The 17,082-nt window shown below is 40.0% G+C and overlaps 1 long non-coding RNA gene across 1 annotated transcript; it reads right to left on the bottom strand.

Annotated features, from left to right (window-relative positions):
• Positions 1 to 13,935: 13,935 nt before the first annotated feature.
• Positions 13,936 to 15,621, bottom strand: LOC133821094 (uncharacterized). The gene is made up of 3 exons (XR_009887309.1): positions 15,415 to 15,621; positions 14,682 to 14,751; positions 13,936 to 14,166 (listed from the first exon to the last, which is right to left on the bottom strand). It is a non-coding gene; the product is annotated as an uncharacterized LOC133821094 (long non-coding RNA).
• Positions 15,622 to 17,082: the final 1,461 nt, after the last annotated feature.

The raw sequence follows: 17,082 nt of genomic DNA, 5'->3' as shown, positions 1-17,082 counted from the left end.
GCGCCAACGCGATCCCGCTTCGATAATTCTCCTCCCCCATAGAAGACTCCGCCAAATGTAGGAGGGGGCAGAACCCAGCTTTGCTTGCAGAAAGTTACACTCACTGTGGTAGCTAAATCTTAGAACTTTGGACACCAAGGATTCAGGGAATCTCTCTAGTCTCCAACACTGTTTAGCAAGCATTGCTTGATTAAAGAGCTCCATATCTTTGAACCCAAGGCCTCCTCTGTCCTTTCTTTTACACAGCTCTTCCCACTTGCACCAATGGATTTTCCTTTTTTTCTCTGTCGATCCCCACCAGAATTTGGCAGCGATACTATGTATGCTGTTAATCAAGTTCAGAGGGAGTCTAAAGCAGCTCATAGCATAAGTCGGCATAGCCTGCACCACTGCCTTTATCAGGACTTCCTTCCCCGCTGCCGAGAACAAGGATCTTTTCCAGCCCTTTATCTTATTCCAAATTCGGTCTTTGATTGGTTTGAAGGTTTCCCGTTTTGATCTACCAACCAGCCCCGGAATACCCAGATACTTCTCAAAGTGCTCCGTGATCTTGACCTCGAAGATCTCTGCTATCTCTCTCTTTGTGTCGTCATCAACTTTGCTTCCAAAACACACTTCAGACTTGCTGAAATTAACCATCTGTCCCGAAGCTGTAGTGTATCGATGTAGGATGTCTTTCAGGGCTCTACTCCCGTTCCCATCCGCCTTGAGAAACATGATGCTGTCGTCTGCGAAAAACAGATGGGAGACCTTCACCCCTCTCCTGCCAAAACAGATACCCTCAATGAGATTATTCTGTTCAGCTTCCACGATCAAGCCCGAGAGAGCTTCAGCACAGAGCACAAAGATGAAAGGGGAGAGGGGATCTCCTTGGCGCAGGCCACGCTCTGGAATAACATTACCTCTGACTTCCCCGTTCAGCAGGAAGGAAAAGGAGACAGAGGTGATGCAGCCCATGATTTTCTTCACCCAATCTTCATGATAGCCTATCTTTAACATGAGGCGCCCACAAATCTCCATTCAATTCTATCGTAAGCCTTGGACATGTCCAGCTTTAAGGCCATTTTCTTTCCGTTTCCGAATCGGTCCTTCCTCATGCAATGCAGCCCTTCGTAACCGATAATTGCATTGTCGTGTATCATTCTTCCCGTAACGAAGGCACTCTGGGAATTCGAGACAGCCACCGCTAGGGAGCTTTTCATGCGGTTCACCAGACATTTCGAAATGATTTTGTATATAACCTTGCAAAGACTTATAGGCCGATACTCTTCCACCTTCTGAGCTTTTGAAACCTTCGGGATTAGCGTAATCAAAGTTTCGTTAAGTTGATGGGGAGGGATATTCTCATTTAATACTTTCAGGCACACGCTAACCACGTCACCCCGAATCGAGTTCCAGAATTTTTGGAAGAACAGGGCAGGGAGACCATCGATTCCCGGGGCTTTGATGGCGTTTCTCTTCTACTTAAAAGGTGTATAGATAACGAAAAGTATTGAATTTAATAAAAAAAAAAATTAATTTTAATGAAATATTTGTATATTTAATAAAATATTTTTATATTTAATATAATATTTTTATATTAAATGGTAGATTGTAAGCACGAATTAAACTTAAATTAAAATAAAATATTTTTAAGATATTTTACCATGATAATTATTTAAAAATAATAAAATTATATATTTTGTAACTTAATATTATATTAAACATATAATATATAATATTTTGTTGTTAATGCAAAATTCAAAAACTAGAACAAACATAAATTTAAACAAAAAAAATTAATTAAATTATGATATATTTAAGATATTTTATGATAATTTAAATAATTAAATCATATTTATTTAAAAATAATAAAAATATATACTTATTATTTTTTTATCTTATAAATTTGTGCGATAGCTTATTTTTTTATCAAGTGATTGAATCTCTTTTTCTTCATCAAATTATCCAAAAGACATTGTGAGATACATTAAAAGCTAAAAATAGTATGCATGTATAATATTGTTTACACTATGATTTTTTCTATTCTTGTTTTATTTCTATTATTAATTTATTTTGAAATATTATTGTATTTTATATAAATATCATGTAATCTTACAAATATATATCTATATCAGCGTTGTGTTTATAGATCATATATGCAGAAATATAAATATTTATATATACCATAAAATTATAATTCATTCTACTATATATACATATATTAAAAACAGTAAACTAATTTTTATTAAAATTATAAATAATATTTCTAATTTTAAAACTAAACATGTGGTTTGCTTCTACCTAGTATTATATATATAGTAAAACCAAGCCACTTCAACTTAGATACAAGCATATATATATATATATATATATATAGACACATGATCTATGACATATAATTGTCTTAGAGCTTTTTCATATTAATGAATTAAAGGTTAATTATTTCAACGTACTATAATATCAATAAATATTAATTAATTTGATTAACAGTAATGTCATAGTTGTGGATATATATATATATATATATATATAAATTAGTTCATTTTGTTAATAATAAGTATTTAATTAAGATTTTTCTTGGGAATAATAAATATTTAAGAATACTGTGAATTATGATTCAATGATTCTATTTACTTTTTTATTGCCATATGATACAATAAGTGAGTTGTAGTATTGTACACTGCGTATGTTTTATACTGAGTAAAGTATAACTACATATCTTTAATTAACTCGTCATAATTAAATCGTTTAATAACATTTATTGATTTGTCAGCACTTTTATTGATTTTAAAAGTTAGCATATACTTGTTGGGATCATCCTAGCTAGCTAGCACTTTTTGACATATACAAACTTCAAATGTTTACATAATATTGCCTAACTGATAACTTTTTTTTAAATGTATCTGTATAATTATTTAGATTAAATATAACAATTAACTATATTTCTTCACAGAATCCGGTTTTCATTTTAAATACATATTTAGTCTATGATTTCATACTAATATGCACCAATAATTTTTTATTTTTTTTTATTTTAAAAAAATAAAAAAGAACTTTGGCTTTTGAAGGAAGAAGAAATTAAAGTTGGGAAGAGAAGCAAAAGAAAAAAAAAAGAAAATGAAATAAAGGAATAAAAAAGCTTGATTGCGTATAAAGCTATTCCATGCTTATAATTAGGTAAGAAATAGTTTTCAAAATTAGTATTGCTTATTAGCTAGCTTATCTCTTAATTTATTGTCCACAAACTTTTCTTCTGCACAAATTTGACCAATATTTCTTCAAACTATCCTAGCAATTAATATTAAGTGCCCCATGGAGATGGTCACAATACATACATATTATACATACATGATATTAAAAAAATAAAACAATGTGTTTTTAAAGTAAGAAAATGTGGCACATAAATTAAAAAAATTCTACATTAGAATTCATCCCACCTCCATACAAAGTATATAGCCTTCTCTTATTTATATATATATATATATACTTTTATACATGTTACCCCTTTTATACAAATATATATTCTGCTAATTTGTGAGTAATATATCTCAACTCGATCTAATATTTAGTACTAAGATATTCAAAATGTTGAAAATATACATTGTAAGTGGCAGTTGGTTTTATTGACTGTGTTTGGCAAATTCTGAATTAACCTAAGTCTTTTAATTACTTGTGTAGACTACTTGACTTGAATTTCTAGTAGTTTATTAATTAACTTTTAGTTAGTTTGTTTTAACAACCATTTGACTAGTTGTTAAGACCACTCACCTTACAAATAGTATGATTCTCCTAATCGAAATGAATTTCTTCGAACATAACTTTTTATATCTTTTCCACTATGTTGTCACTACAAGAAAAATGTACTTTAGGGGCGACATTATCATCGGCAACATAATTTCGTCCCAAAGAATTGTATTATTAGTCACGACAACACATTGTCATCGCTGAGAATCTGATAAAATAATCAACGACGACATTCTACAGTAGTATGGGAGACATGTGCCACCCCTAATAATCAATTTTTTTAATTAAGAAAAACAGGGAAAACTTTTGCGGTCCAATTTTCGTGATTCACATCAGTAGCGACTAGTAATATTAGTGACGTCACATGTCGCCGCTAATATAATTAGGGTTTCATAAATTATACGGCGTCAGTTTAATATTATCGGCGACTTTAGTAATAGTGTCGCCGCTAAAGAGCATATATATTTCAGAGGGGTTGTAACGCCCTACTACCTTAGAGCCGTTACTAAGTGAGTTTAAAACACAACTGTGCAACTAACTGACTCTACGAGATTTTCAAAGACCAAAGTCTGACTAACCGGAAGTTAAGGCTGTAATATTTGAAAATATTTAGTTTCATTAAAAACTTTAAGTATCAACATCTGGGATCCCAAAAATAAGGTTTACAAAGTATTTACAACTCAAAAATAGATTTACACTTGATTGACTATCAAAAGAACAAGTTAATACAGCCATATTCAAAATGCCCCCAACCAAAGCAGTCAGGCAGGTCGAACATGTACGCGCCGCCCCCACGCTCTCCATACTCATGGCTAGTTGACTGACCCCTTGCTTTTACCTGCAACACAGAGCACCCGTGAGCCGAAGCCCAGCAAGAAAACTCAAACAGTACATAACATATGCATATATTATACCAGCATATAATCCATTGATAAACAGGAAAACCATCAGACTGAACAAGCACGGCCTAACCCAAGCCTGGGGTCTCGATCCTTACCGTAAGGATAACTCATGTATCCATTGGGTCCCACCCTGACTATAAGCATCCCATGTGCTAGGTGTTACTTCCGGCTCCACAGCCGTTCTCAGCCTTCGCCGCTCTCGGCCTTAGCCATTCATTTCATTATAATCACACATATAGTACATCTCGAAATAATCTTTCAATCATATGATAATTCATTTAAGGTTATATATTAGCACATAATACAATCTAGGGCCATGCCCTGTTCTCGAGTGCTACAGTTTTCTTACCTGTATCCCGAGCTTTCCTGATGCACCAAGGTCACAAGCACGGTCCTCTAGCACGAGCCTTTCCGAAATCCTAGTCACAACACACATAAAACACTTTTAATACTAACCAAACCCAAAACCACTTCCCGGGACCAATCCCGTACTCTCGGGACCTCTAATTCCTTAAAACAATACATTGGAACCAACATCCGCGTCCCCGGGCAAAAGCCCTAAAAACCCAACTTTTTGGCTGCCAAAATGGCCTAGGGCCGCGGGCCCAGCGGCTAGGCCACATCCTGAAGCATCCTCGCGCCGCGGCGCCCAAGAACAGGGCCGCGGCGCTCCTTCGCGAACCAAGATTTTTGGGTTTTCTCTTGCGTTTTTCCCGAGCTACAACCTCCCCAAATCATCCCAAACAAATACCTAAATCCCAAGATCAATTTAAAACTTCATATGAACCATCTAACAACCTATAGACACTAGAATCAAGATCAAAATACCATCACACCCAAAATCCACCCTTTGATTTCTAATTTCAGCAAACTCAAACCAAAACTTTAAAATGCTTAACTCATGCTTTAGATTTCTCAAATCAAAACAGAAACCAAACTTAAATGTGCATAAAATCCTTACCTCAAGTGGAGAATTCACCCAAAAGCTTCCTTGATCTCCTCCTAAACCCCCACTTCAGCCCCTTCTACACTTCTTCTTCTTTTTCTTCTTCTTGCCCTAGCTTTTTCTTTCTTCTAGTTTTTCTTCTCTTCAATTTTTATCAAAACCATCAAATGACCCAATGCCCAAACCGTGTACCCCAAAAACCCAGTTGAAAATTGTCTAAATCCCTTGCCAAAATACCATTTTACCCCTTCCTAATAATCCTTCCTAACTAAACCTTCAAGGGCACTCTTGTCCTTTCACTTCTATTTCAATTCTACCATTTTCCATCTAAAACTTGTTACTCAAAGCAGTTACAAACGGTTACACAGGTTACTCAATCGCCAATAACTATAACCTTTAGTTCTCAATTCAACTTACAAAATTCCTAAAGTACCCCTAGGCTCCTCCCGAGCCGGGTACAAAATCCCGTTGTGACTTTTAGACTAATTAGCTCACTAGGACCGTCTCGACGCGTGCATCACAATAAAAACACCACACTCACATGGCACAAATCACATAATACAATTATCACATTTATGCCCTCAACGGGCTAAAATTACCAATTTACCCCTAACATACAAACGGGGCTCACATGCATCTGTATACAACCTAATCATGCATTCTAATCACATATTCAATCAAATTCATATAATATCATGTCAATTTACTTCTTGCCCTCCAGGCATGCTTAAACAAGGTCTTAAACCTTATTAGCAACTTGGGGTGTTACAGGGGTCATCCTCTTCCTCATTTTTTCCTACGCGGCCAAATTTGTTCTCTTTCGTTTCACCACCTCTGCCATAGCCACTATTATCCCTGTTTCCTCCCTCCATTCGTGGATGCGCACATTTAGTCCATGGGCCACCCTGAAGGGACTTAAGGCCCAGATCGGGCCTAATAGACGGAGAGGACGTGAGTCCCAACGGCCCAAATATCGGTACAGCCCAAACGTTGTCCCGGAGTGAAAGCCGGGACTGTGAGGTTGGCATGTTTCATCTTCCCGGACCCTTCACATGGTGTGTCTAGGATGCAATAAGGATACTAATTCCTCCAAGTCTAAAAATCGACCGGGACGACAGTAGACGAACCCGGATCCTGGTAAACGAACCAAGGTCTTGGTAAATGAATAGGGATGTTAGTAAACGAACCTGGACCAGGCGACCAGGTTGGGCGTGATAAGTTGTCCCCGATACTGACATCACCCCGAGAAACACGAAGTTTTGTCCCCATAACTAACCTGCAGAAGATGTTACATATAGAATGTATGCTTGTTATTTCATAACTGTACTGCCATTACTCTGACGGATCATGTCCCCCGGATGTCCTTAGAAGCCCACACAAACCGAACTGACGCTGCGTACAGTTGTCAATCTTATAGCGTGGTTATGCTCCGACCGACCCAATGGGCCCTGATTAGTGCATTTTATTTATTACACTCCTTTGTATTAAGCCTCCATCACTGAGAAAATAATGTTTATACCCTCATTGGGCCTGGAAAAATCTATCCCCCTCCACAGTACACAATTGTTCATATTTATAGGCAGTTGAGTGTTTTGGGTTTGGGTCGGACTAATCCAAGCCCAATGAGGGTATAAACATTATTTTCTCACTGATGGAAGCTTAATACAAAGGAGTGCAATAAATAAAATGCACTAATCAGGGCCCATTGGGCCGACCAGAGCGTAACCATGCTATAAGACTGACAATAGTACGCAACGTCAGTCCGGTTCGCATGGGATTCTAAGGAGATCCGGGGGACAGGATCCGTCAGAGTAATGGAAGTACGGTTCTAAAATAACGGCGCACATTCTATATGTAACCTCTTATGCGGGTTAGTTATGGGGACAGAACTCTGTGTTTCTCGGGGTGATGTCAGTATCGGGGACAACTTATCTCGCCCAACCTGAACGCCTAGTCCGGGTTCGTTTACTAACATCCCTCTTCATTTACCAGGACCCTGGTTCGTTTACCAGGATCCGGGTTCGTATACTGTCATCCCGGTCCATTTTTAGACTTGGAGGGTTAATATCCTTATCACATACCAGACACACCATGCGAAGGGTCGGGGAAGATGAAACATGCCAACCTAACGATCTCAGCTTTCACTCCGGGACAATGTTTGGGTTGTACCGATATTTGGGTCGTCGGGACTCACGCCCTCTCCGTCTATTGGGCCCGATCTAGGCCTTAAGTCCCTTCAGGGTGGCCCATGGACTAAATGTGTGGATCCGCGAATGGAGGGAGGAAACAGGGATAACATTTACCCCCCAAGCCTTTATCTGTGCTTGTGCAGTGAAGGCTTGCTTCCTTTCCCGGATCAATTCTCGACATCCCAGTTCATTCCTCAGGCGATGGGTCCATTTTCGTGGGGGATTGATTGCTGGGAACTTGTATAAAAAGCATCAGAGTCAGTATCACTGATCAAATTCGAAAGGCCCGATCCATTTACCAGGACCCTAGTTCGTTTACCAGGGCCCAGGTTCATTTACTTCAAGGCCGTTTGGATGATCCTCGACCTTTCAACTTCATCATGCTACACACACGTGTCTCCCTATAATTGGTGCGTCGATGGTACTCGCGTCTGACAGATTTTTGAGACAATCTCTTGGTTATCGTGTCGGCAAAAATGTCAGCGTAAATTCCAAAGTGTCCCATCTGTACAAATGGATCCTTTAATATTCCTGCATTAATGAGGACCGTTGGATAGGAAAATTTTTGAAATGCCTTTCCTTTGGACTGTTGGGTCGAGGTGGCGCGGATCGCGACTTGGGGAACCCGCGATCTGATACTCGAGTGGGCTAATTAAACCTTTGCATGATCCGGGACCATCCGATGCGGGGGATCATTCTGAAGCGTTAGATCAAAAGCACGCTTTTGGTCCTTATATATACCCCCAGATTTTTATTTACAAATTTTACGCATTCGGAACAACCAAAACCATAGAGAGAACTTTTTATGTCTGAGCTCGCTGAAGAAATTCTCCGTCAACTACTCTGTCTTCGTCGTTGTCTCTTTCTGAAGCGTCTAATTTCTACGCCCCCGCCTGAAAGTGTGACCTCGGCTTGACCATTGGACGAACTTCTGTGTCGCCTCCACCTGTTCAAGATTGTGATTTTTTCGTCCCTGTCGCCGGAAACAGGTCACCCTCCACGATCTGCACTTTATAGTAAGTTTCCCAAACCTTTTAATTCTATTTTCTCGTGCTTATCATTTTGTGAAATCGCATTTGTAGCTATAGGGCTGTTAGAGCTGGGGCCACCATTTAGGGTGGCTCTGGGTGTACTAGAATAGTAGAACAAATTGTCTAGGTCGTCCCGGTTCCTTTCAGGTCCGGGTTATCCTTGAACAAACGGTAATAGGCCGACTTGGGGAAGCTTTAGCAAAACTCTTCTTATTTGTTCCCGATCAAGTTTCTGGGGATCTTTGGTGATCCCGGATCTGATCCGAAGGGGACTCTTCCAAGCAGTTCGTAGGAGAGCCCCCGTAACTTAACCAAACTTTTTGGGTTTTGGTGCTAATTGCTTGGTTATTTGCTTCCTTTCCTTTTGTTCCCAGATCATCAGTCATGAGTCACGGCATTACCCTCCATCCGGAAGAGTATGTCCAATCGGCCCCTTTCATCCTGGAAGGACACAAACCCCCCAATGGCAACACATGGGAGATGGATGGGGAGAACAATTTGTTCTGGAACTACCAGATGCTGGACGTTCTGGAGAGGCATTTTGGGGTGGAGTCCACTCCTGGACTCTTTTATAACCACCTAGCCAGGAAGTAGGAAAAGGCTCACACCAGCGTGGGCGAATTTGGGGCCTGGAGCATGGGCCACATCAGTGCGGGAGCCACTCTCCCGCTTCACAACTATTTCGGGCAGTTCCTAAAGTTTGTGGGGATCGTGCCATTTCAGCACCGGCCCCAAGCTTACCGACTTCTCGCGGGATGGCATATCTTTTGCGTGGCGAGGGAGATACCGGAGCCGACACCAACAGATGTGTTGTACTTCTATAAGCTGGAGCCGCAGCTTAATGCCAAGGACAAGACCTGAGATGGCTTCTACAGACTGAAGCCTCACGAAAATTATCCTGCTCCCACCAGCTCCTGGAAACACCCTCCCGGATGTCAGACACTATTGGTTTATGACATCCAAGTTTCTTTTGGATAAGAACCCCATGCTAGTGCTGGACTTCCAGCGAGTGGGTAAGTAATCTTTTTTTATTAGTCCTGTTCGTTCTTTTCATTCTTTTTGTTATCCACTTTTGACTTACAGTCCTGGATGACAGGACCATATGCCCAAACCCCTCTCACTCAGTCAATCCTTGACCGAAAGAAGTTCTACACCACTTTAAGCGCAAAAGATGTGGACGTAGGAGGCTACGTAAACACCGCCAACCTGCAAACAATTGGGATATTGGCGGCCAATCAGACAATTGTGGCCCCTAGCCTCCGGGGCTGCAATGCGAGAAGGACCCGGCCTTGAGGGAGGAATTGGCTCTTGTCCATATCGAGGCTGTGGAGGCCGCGGCCCGGGCGAATGCGGAGAAAAAGAAGAGGAAGCAGGCCTAACAAATGGAGAGGGCCACCTCTGAGGAGCTGGATGCCCTCTTTGATGAGGCCCAGCCGAATACGGGGGCTCCAGCGGCTAGTATATTCGACCAAGGTAATTTGCCTTTTCTTTTTACTTATGCTCCCCATTTTGGGGACTTAGTTAGGGATAGAATAGTTTATTGAGGTCAGCTGTTCGAGGCCGTTAGAGAAATGGGACCTTCCTCCCCCATCATCGTAGACCCAGAGACTCTCATGTACTCATCCGGGTTCCTTCAATATGGTAACTTCTTGGACTTGGACAACATGGGAGACCGAATCCATTCCTTCGCTTTAGGAGAGTTGAGTCGAGCCTGAGTTCTAGATAAGGGTTCGTCCCGGAGGACCTTAGACTAGTTTTTTAATTACTTCTTATCCTCACTCGTATATTTTTCTAACTTTCTTTTTGTTTGTCTATTTCAGACGATTCTGACATGTCCAATCCCGTGGCCAAGATGAAGTAGGCCATGGACGCCCGGGCGGCCAAGGCCAGGGTGTCGGCGAAGAAAGCCGCCAAAGGTGTGCCCAAGAATAAGGTGTTGGATTTGATCCTTGCGGGCTCGGTGCCAGGGGCGGATGTTGTTGGGGAGGATCCAACCGCGATCCCTCTTACGACGGTACGTACCGAAACCGCCCCGTCTCAGCCTGCTCATTTTCCGGTCATTGACCTAGAGCAGGAGCATGAGCCTCTTGCTAGTTGGGGGTCAGAGAAAAGAGCTGCGGACTCGGCTGCTGATGAGCCAACGAACCGGGCCAAGAGGGCTAAAACCAAGGACCCTTTCTTGGCTGAGGAGAACTCTTCTGGGGAAATCCAGCTCACCACCTGGGAGCTCTTGGAAGCTCCCACGCTTCCTATCAATCCGGCTCTCCCCGAGAAGGGGGACATGGTCCGTTTGTTGGGCCTGCTCCCTCTTCTTTTTCGCCGCGCTGCTCGACCCGCGGCCTCCACAGTCTCGATATGGACGAGAACTAGCTCCTCCCTTAAGGCCGGTTCCTTCTCGCATTGCAGCCCTCGGAGGCTAGGGGCCACAATTGTCTAATTGGTCGCCAATGTCCCAATTGTACGTATGTTGGCGGTGTTTACGTAGCCTCATACGTCCAGATCTTTAAGCTTCGTAGAACTTCTTCTAGTTAAGGATTGACTGAGTGAGAGGGGTCTGGGCATATGATCCTGTCATTCAGGAATTTAAGTCGAAAGTGGATAACAAAAAGAATGAAAAGAACGAACAGGATTAAGGAAAAAATATTACTTACCCACTCGCTGGAAGTCCAGCACCAACATGGGGTTCTTATCCAAAAGGAGCCCGGATGTCATAAACCAATAGTGTCTGACATCTGGGGGGTGTTTCCAGGAGTTGGTGGGAGCAGGATAATTGCCACGAGGCTTCAGTCTGTAGAAGTCATCTCGGGTCTTGTCCTTGGCATTAAGCTGTGGCTCCAGCTTATAGAAGTACGACACTTCTGCTGGAGTCGGCTCTCGTATCTCTCTCGCCACGCCGATTTCCTCCTTAGCCTCCGAAACCCTGCAAAAATCCCTCCCTCGACCCCCTCGGTACCTCTCTGACTCCTCCACTATTATTACCCAAAACTCAAAATTACCCCCAAATGCCTCAAATGCTCCAAATATCCCAAAGGCTTCTCAAGTCCTATTGAGTCCCTTTCAAAGGTATTTTTCTCCATTTGCTTTGTTTTAATCTCATATTTAACTATATATATGTACGTATCTCCTCCAACTCGACCCCTCACTCTCTCTCTATTATTTTTTTGCCTATTTTAGGTGGTTGTGGGTGTCTTTTGTGGCTTTGGTGTCTCGTCTTTGCCGGCTTTGGTATCTCTCAGGTGGTTTTTTTTTTAGATTCCAATTTATATATGTGTGGTGTGTATATATATGTTTGTATGTGTGTGGTCTATATATATATATATACACGTATTGTGTATATATAAGTGTTTGTGTGAGGTGTATATATATGTGTATTTGTGTGATATATGTATATGTGAGGTGTATATATATGTTTTTATGTGTTTGTACATGTGTAATAATTATTTTTTGTTTTGTTAACTTTGTTTTCTAATTAGAAGAAAACAAATTGGTGTTATTTTTTAAGCCCTTTCTTTTGGATCCCTCTATTAATTTGTTTGTGTTATGTGTTTTTATGTTTATGTACATATATATATATATATATATATATTTGTGTACTTATGTGTTTATTGATAAATTTGTTACTTAGAAATTAAAATTGAAAGTTTGGTCATTATTTTAATTGATTTAATTTAGTTATTGAAAAAATATTCAAATTTGTGTTCTTAGAAAACTAAATTTGTATTTGTTAATGTTAATATTGATATTGGATGTTTGTTAGTTTGGTACATTGCAATTAATAATTTGGTCAAATTTAGTTTTTTAATTTAATTTTGGTGGTGTGAAAATGTTTGTGTGTTTATGTAGCACTTAATAAATTATTTAGAACTAAAAGATTATGACAAAAAGTGTATTTGCAAGAGGTCTCTTATTTCTTGTTTTAATATTATTATTATAAAATATAATTGTTAGAGGAAATTGAATATCCTAAAATATTCATTCATAGTGAAGTAGGTTCTGAGATACATATTATGTGTTGCGGTGATAACAAAATGTTATGAACATGTATGTATTAGTGAAGTAGGTTCTAGGAAATTTTTGTGTGTTGCTAAGATATAAGGAAGAAACTTATTATGTGTTGTTTGAATTGTTTTTTAACTGTTCACATATGGCTAGGTCATTAGTATAGGGGAGATGTTGCCCAAATTTTTGTAGATTTATGTATTATTTTATAATATTTAAATTCTTGGGGGTCGTGGGTAGAGGTCGAGGTCAGAATATGGTCGGGATAGGGGTTAGGGGCCGGAATAGGATTGGGATAGGGTCGAGGATAAGGTCGGGGATCGGGATAGGGACGAGGGTTGGAATAGGATTGGGGATAGGTTCGGGGTTCAAAGTAGGTTCGGGATAGGGTCTGGGGTCGGGATAGGGACGGGGGTTGGAATAGGGTCGGTGATAGGGTCGGAATAGAGTCGGGATAGGGTCTGTGGTTGGAATAGGGTCGAGGATATGGATTGGATAAGGTCGGTGGTCGAAAAAGGGTCAGGGATAAGGTTGGGGGTCAAAATAGGGTTTGGTTAAGGTCGGGATAGGGTCAGGGAGATGCCAAATACATGTCAATAGTTTTTCTAGAAGTATTTAGATTCATCTTCTGGACCTCAGACACCTCACATGTCTCAAGGTTCAGCTTCTCAGCCTTCACCAGGCCATCCTGACATGCCTGCACCATCATGGTCGTCCCAACCTCCATCCCACCCATACATGTATCAATGGTCAATGCCTTCGTACCCTCAGGCTTCTCCTCCTCATATGAGTGGACCTTCTCTCCAACCTATGCCTCCTCGTATGAGTGGACTGTTGTCTCAACTTCCACTCTCTATCCCGCCTATTCATGCATGTATGGAGCTAGAGGATCATCGTTACCTCCACAGTATCCGTGGTCGATGCCTCCGCAGACACTTCACAACCACTGTAGAGTTGGCAGGCACCACAGGTACCGTAGGAACGTAAAGGGGGACGATACTGTAATGCCCTAGATAGCCAAGACCGTTACACTGTGTGTTTAAAATAGTGCAAGACTTGCTAATCAATTCATTTAAATAAAAATGTGAATCTAAAATCATAAACAGGTTAGGATTAAAAGATTTTGGTCATAAACAGATCGTTTTCATTAAAATGAAAGTTTAGTACATGGGATCCCAAAATAGGGTTTAAATGACATATTTACAAAATTTCCAAAAGTTATAAATAATCAAGGCCACTCTAATGGTAAAATACACATTTTAGGTTTCCGTCCCTGTACAATCCCTCGACCGTGGCGGCCGAGCAGCTGACAATGTACACCTCGCCCCCAGAGCTCTCAACCCATGGTTGAACCATCTTACCCTTGCCTTAATCTGCACCACGTAGCACCCGTGAGCTGAGGCCCAACAAGAAAACCATAATATCATAGTATAATCGATAGTCACATAATTCACAAGACATTAATCAATTATCTAGCAGGTCATAGCATTCACTTAATCAGTGGTAACAATTGATAAATCAACAATCTAACATCCAGGTATTCAGCATATCATATTCATCAGATTAACAACAGTAAGCATATCATACAATATTCTGGGTCGACGCCCTTAGGTCGCACCCTCTGTTTAATCCACTGTCTCCGGCTCACTTAGGTTGAGCCCAGCGTTTACCCCACTGACTCTGGCTCACTTAGGCTAAGCTCAGTGATTATTTAATTAACCTCAGCTACTAGTGGCCGAGCCACGTCCTGTGCACAAATATTTATTCCGGCACTCTTAGGTCGATTATCTCATGTCCACATGGCATAATACCATCATACAACATTGCATACAAGTATTGGGAACTCTTAGTCCCAACATAACCACATAATCGGGTGCAGTTTTCTTACCTTTGATTCCGAGTAGGGAAGGTGAACTGGTTCTGTGCATGGTCCCAAGCCTCGAGCCTTAGCAATAGACCTAGTCACAAGGGTCATTGATAACCATCAACTTCTAATCAGAAATAAAATACCTAGGGAACATAAATTAGCCTCCGGGACCTCAATTTCTACTAAACCGGGTAGTAGAAATTGTCCCAAGCAAACCCCCGAGTCCTAACAACACTTTAATTACTTCCAAGACCAAACTACCCAAACGGATCGTGACTTGGCTCAGCAAGTCGTGACTTGCCCCAAGTCAGAGAGCAAGCTCCCAAGCCAAAGCGGAGGCGGGTCGCGACTTGACCAGGCAAGTCATGGCGCGCCCCCAAGTCAGAGAGCATCCCAGACCATAAGGGCCACATGCGTCGCGGTGCCCCCTGGCTAGGTCGCGGCGTGCCCCCTTCGACCCAGAAAATTATGGGTTTTCCTTCTCTTTTTTACCAGCCAAGAACATCCAAGATAAGCCTAGAATTTTCCCCTCAATTCAACACTAACCATCTACGAATTTCAAGCTTAAATTCCATATTTCTAATCCCCAAAGCTTTAACAATTATGCAACAATCATTATCCCAATTTAGTAGAAATCACTACTCAATTCAATCATAAACAATCACACTATAATTCCAAAGTTAATACCCAATTCACCAGCAAAACTCTACCCAACAATCAAAATCCTCTAACAAAAATAGTGAGAGGAACTTACCCCAATTATGGTTAACTCCTCACCAGCCTCTAGCCTTCCACCCTTGAGCTTAAACTCCTAGATTTCCCAGCTGATTCTCCCTCGTTCAAAGCTTCAATTCCTTAAGACATCCCCCAAGAATTCCCCAAGAATTCCTTGAAAATCAGAATTTCCCCCTAGGCTCCCTTGAGAGAGGAAAACGTGAGATGGAGAGAGGGAGTAGAAGAAGAGCTGAGAGTCTTCTAAAGCCTTCATGCTAAACCTTAGGATATTACTGAATTTATCCCTTTACCTAAGAAAAGACTATTTTGCCCTCCCATATAAAACTTAGTACCTTAATTACTCTTAAGGATAAAATGGTCATTTTTCCCAATTCTCGCTAATTCCTCAAATATTCCTAATATTTACCAATTAATCCTGTCATCCAATTAATTACCAATTATTTATCCAACACCTGATAATTCCCAAAAATACCCCCAGGCTCCCTCGAGCTGGGTATAATGTAGAGTCCCTAAATTTTACTTAGCTAGTTAGATAGTAGTAGTAGTAGTAGTAGTAGTAGTAGTAGTAGTAGTAGTAGTAGTAGTAGCAATATCTAGTATTAGTTTGTAGTATGTTAGATTTCGTGGATTTTGGTTCAAACCGGGACTTAGTTGGAAACTCCTAGCAATAGTTATGGATTTTATAAGTTTAACCTATAGTTTAAGAATAGTAATTATAACATAAGGTTTGATTAATATTGTTGGTTATTAATATGATAATTATTATAACCTAAGGTTTAGATAGAGCCAATAAAAATATGACACTTATCATGAGCATGGTTATTCCTAAGGTTTAGATAGAGTCAATAGGATTATGACACTTGGCATATGCATGATTATTAAGGAATTATTATTTTAATGATAAAATAAGGGAAATATAAGACTTAATCTTGACCAGAATCTATTAGGAGCATGACATTTGTCACAATTTTATTTATTTGTGGATTAGGTTGTTATTTAGATAATTAAATAGATTTTCCGTAACTTTAGGGTACTATAACTTCCGACCTATTTTTGACCTAGTTATGTTATGAATTTAGAAAAATAGTATTTCTATAAAGTTGTAGATAATTGAATTAGCTTTCTAACGGTATAAATATGGTCTAAATCGGAGTCCTACAGCTCCAGTTATATTGATTTTATTGTAGGTGAGTTTAGAGTTACGAGATTTAGGGAGTTAGAAGTTAGGATTCTATTTTTTATTTTTATTTTTTTGTTTTTAATTTTTAAATCAAGATTTGACTCCTTAAACCTCTCTCTGAATAATTTGACCAAGTCCTAAGCCTTTTATTGAAGAATATTCAAATATTTTCAATTAACTTCATTATTTTTATTCAAAGCCAAAAAGAAGATTTTTATTCCTAGAACTCTATAAATAGGACTTAGAACCCAGCCCTTCTCCTCACTCTTCAGCTGTGATCATACTCCAAGGTGTTAGTGAGAACATAAGAGTGATACACTTGGGTGGGAAAGGAAAAAAGCTTTGCCATTCTTAAGCTTTATAAAATACTTGGGAAGTGAGGTTTAGTATATTTCGGTATTGGAGTTACACCAATCCATAAGGTCAACTAAGGAACTCTTATTCTTTAAGTTCAATCATTTAAAACTCTTTAGTTTCTTTAGTCCTTTTATTCAGATCCTAACTTGT

This window comes from Humulus lupulus, chromosome 3 (assembly GCF_963169125.1).
Source record: "Humulus lupulus chromosome 3, drHumLupu1.1, whole genome shotgun sequence".
NCBI lineage: Eukaryota > Viridiplantae > Streptophyta > Magnoliopsida > Rosales > Cannabaceae > Humulus > Humulus lupulus.
This window is presented reverse-complemented; position numbering and strand designations above follow the sequence as displayed.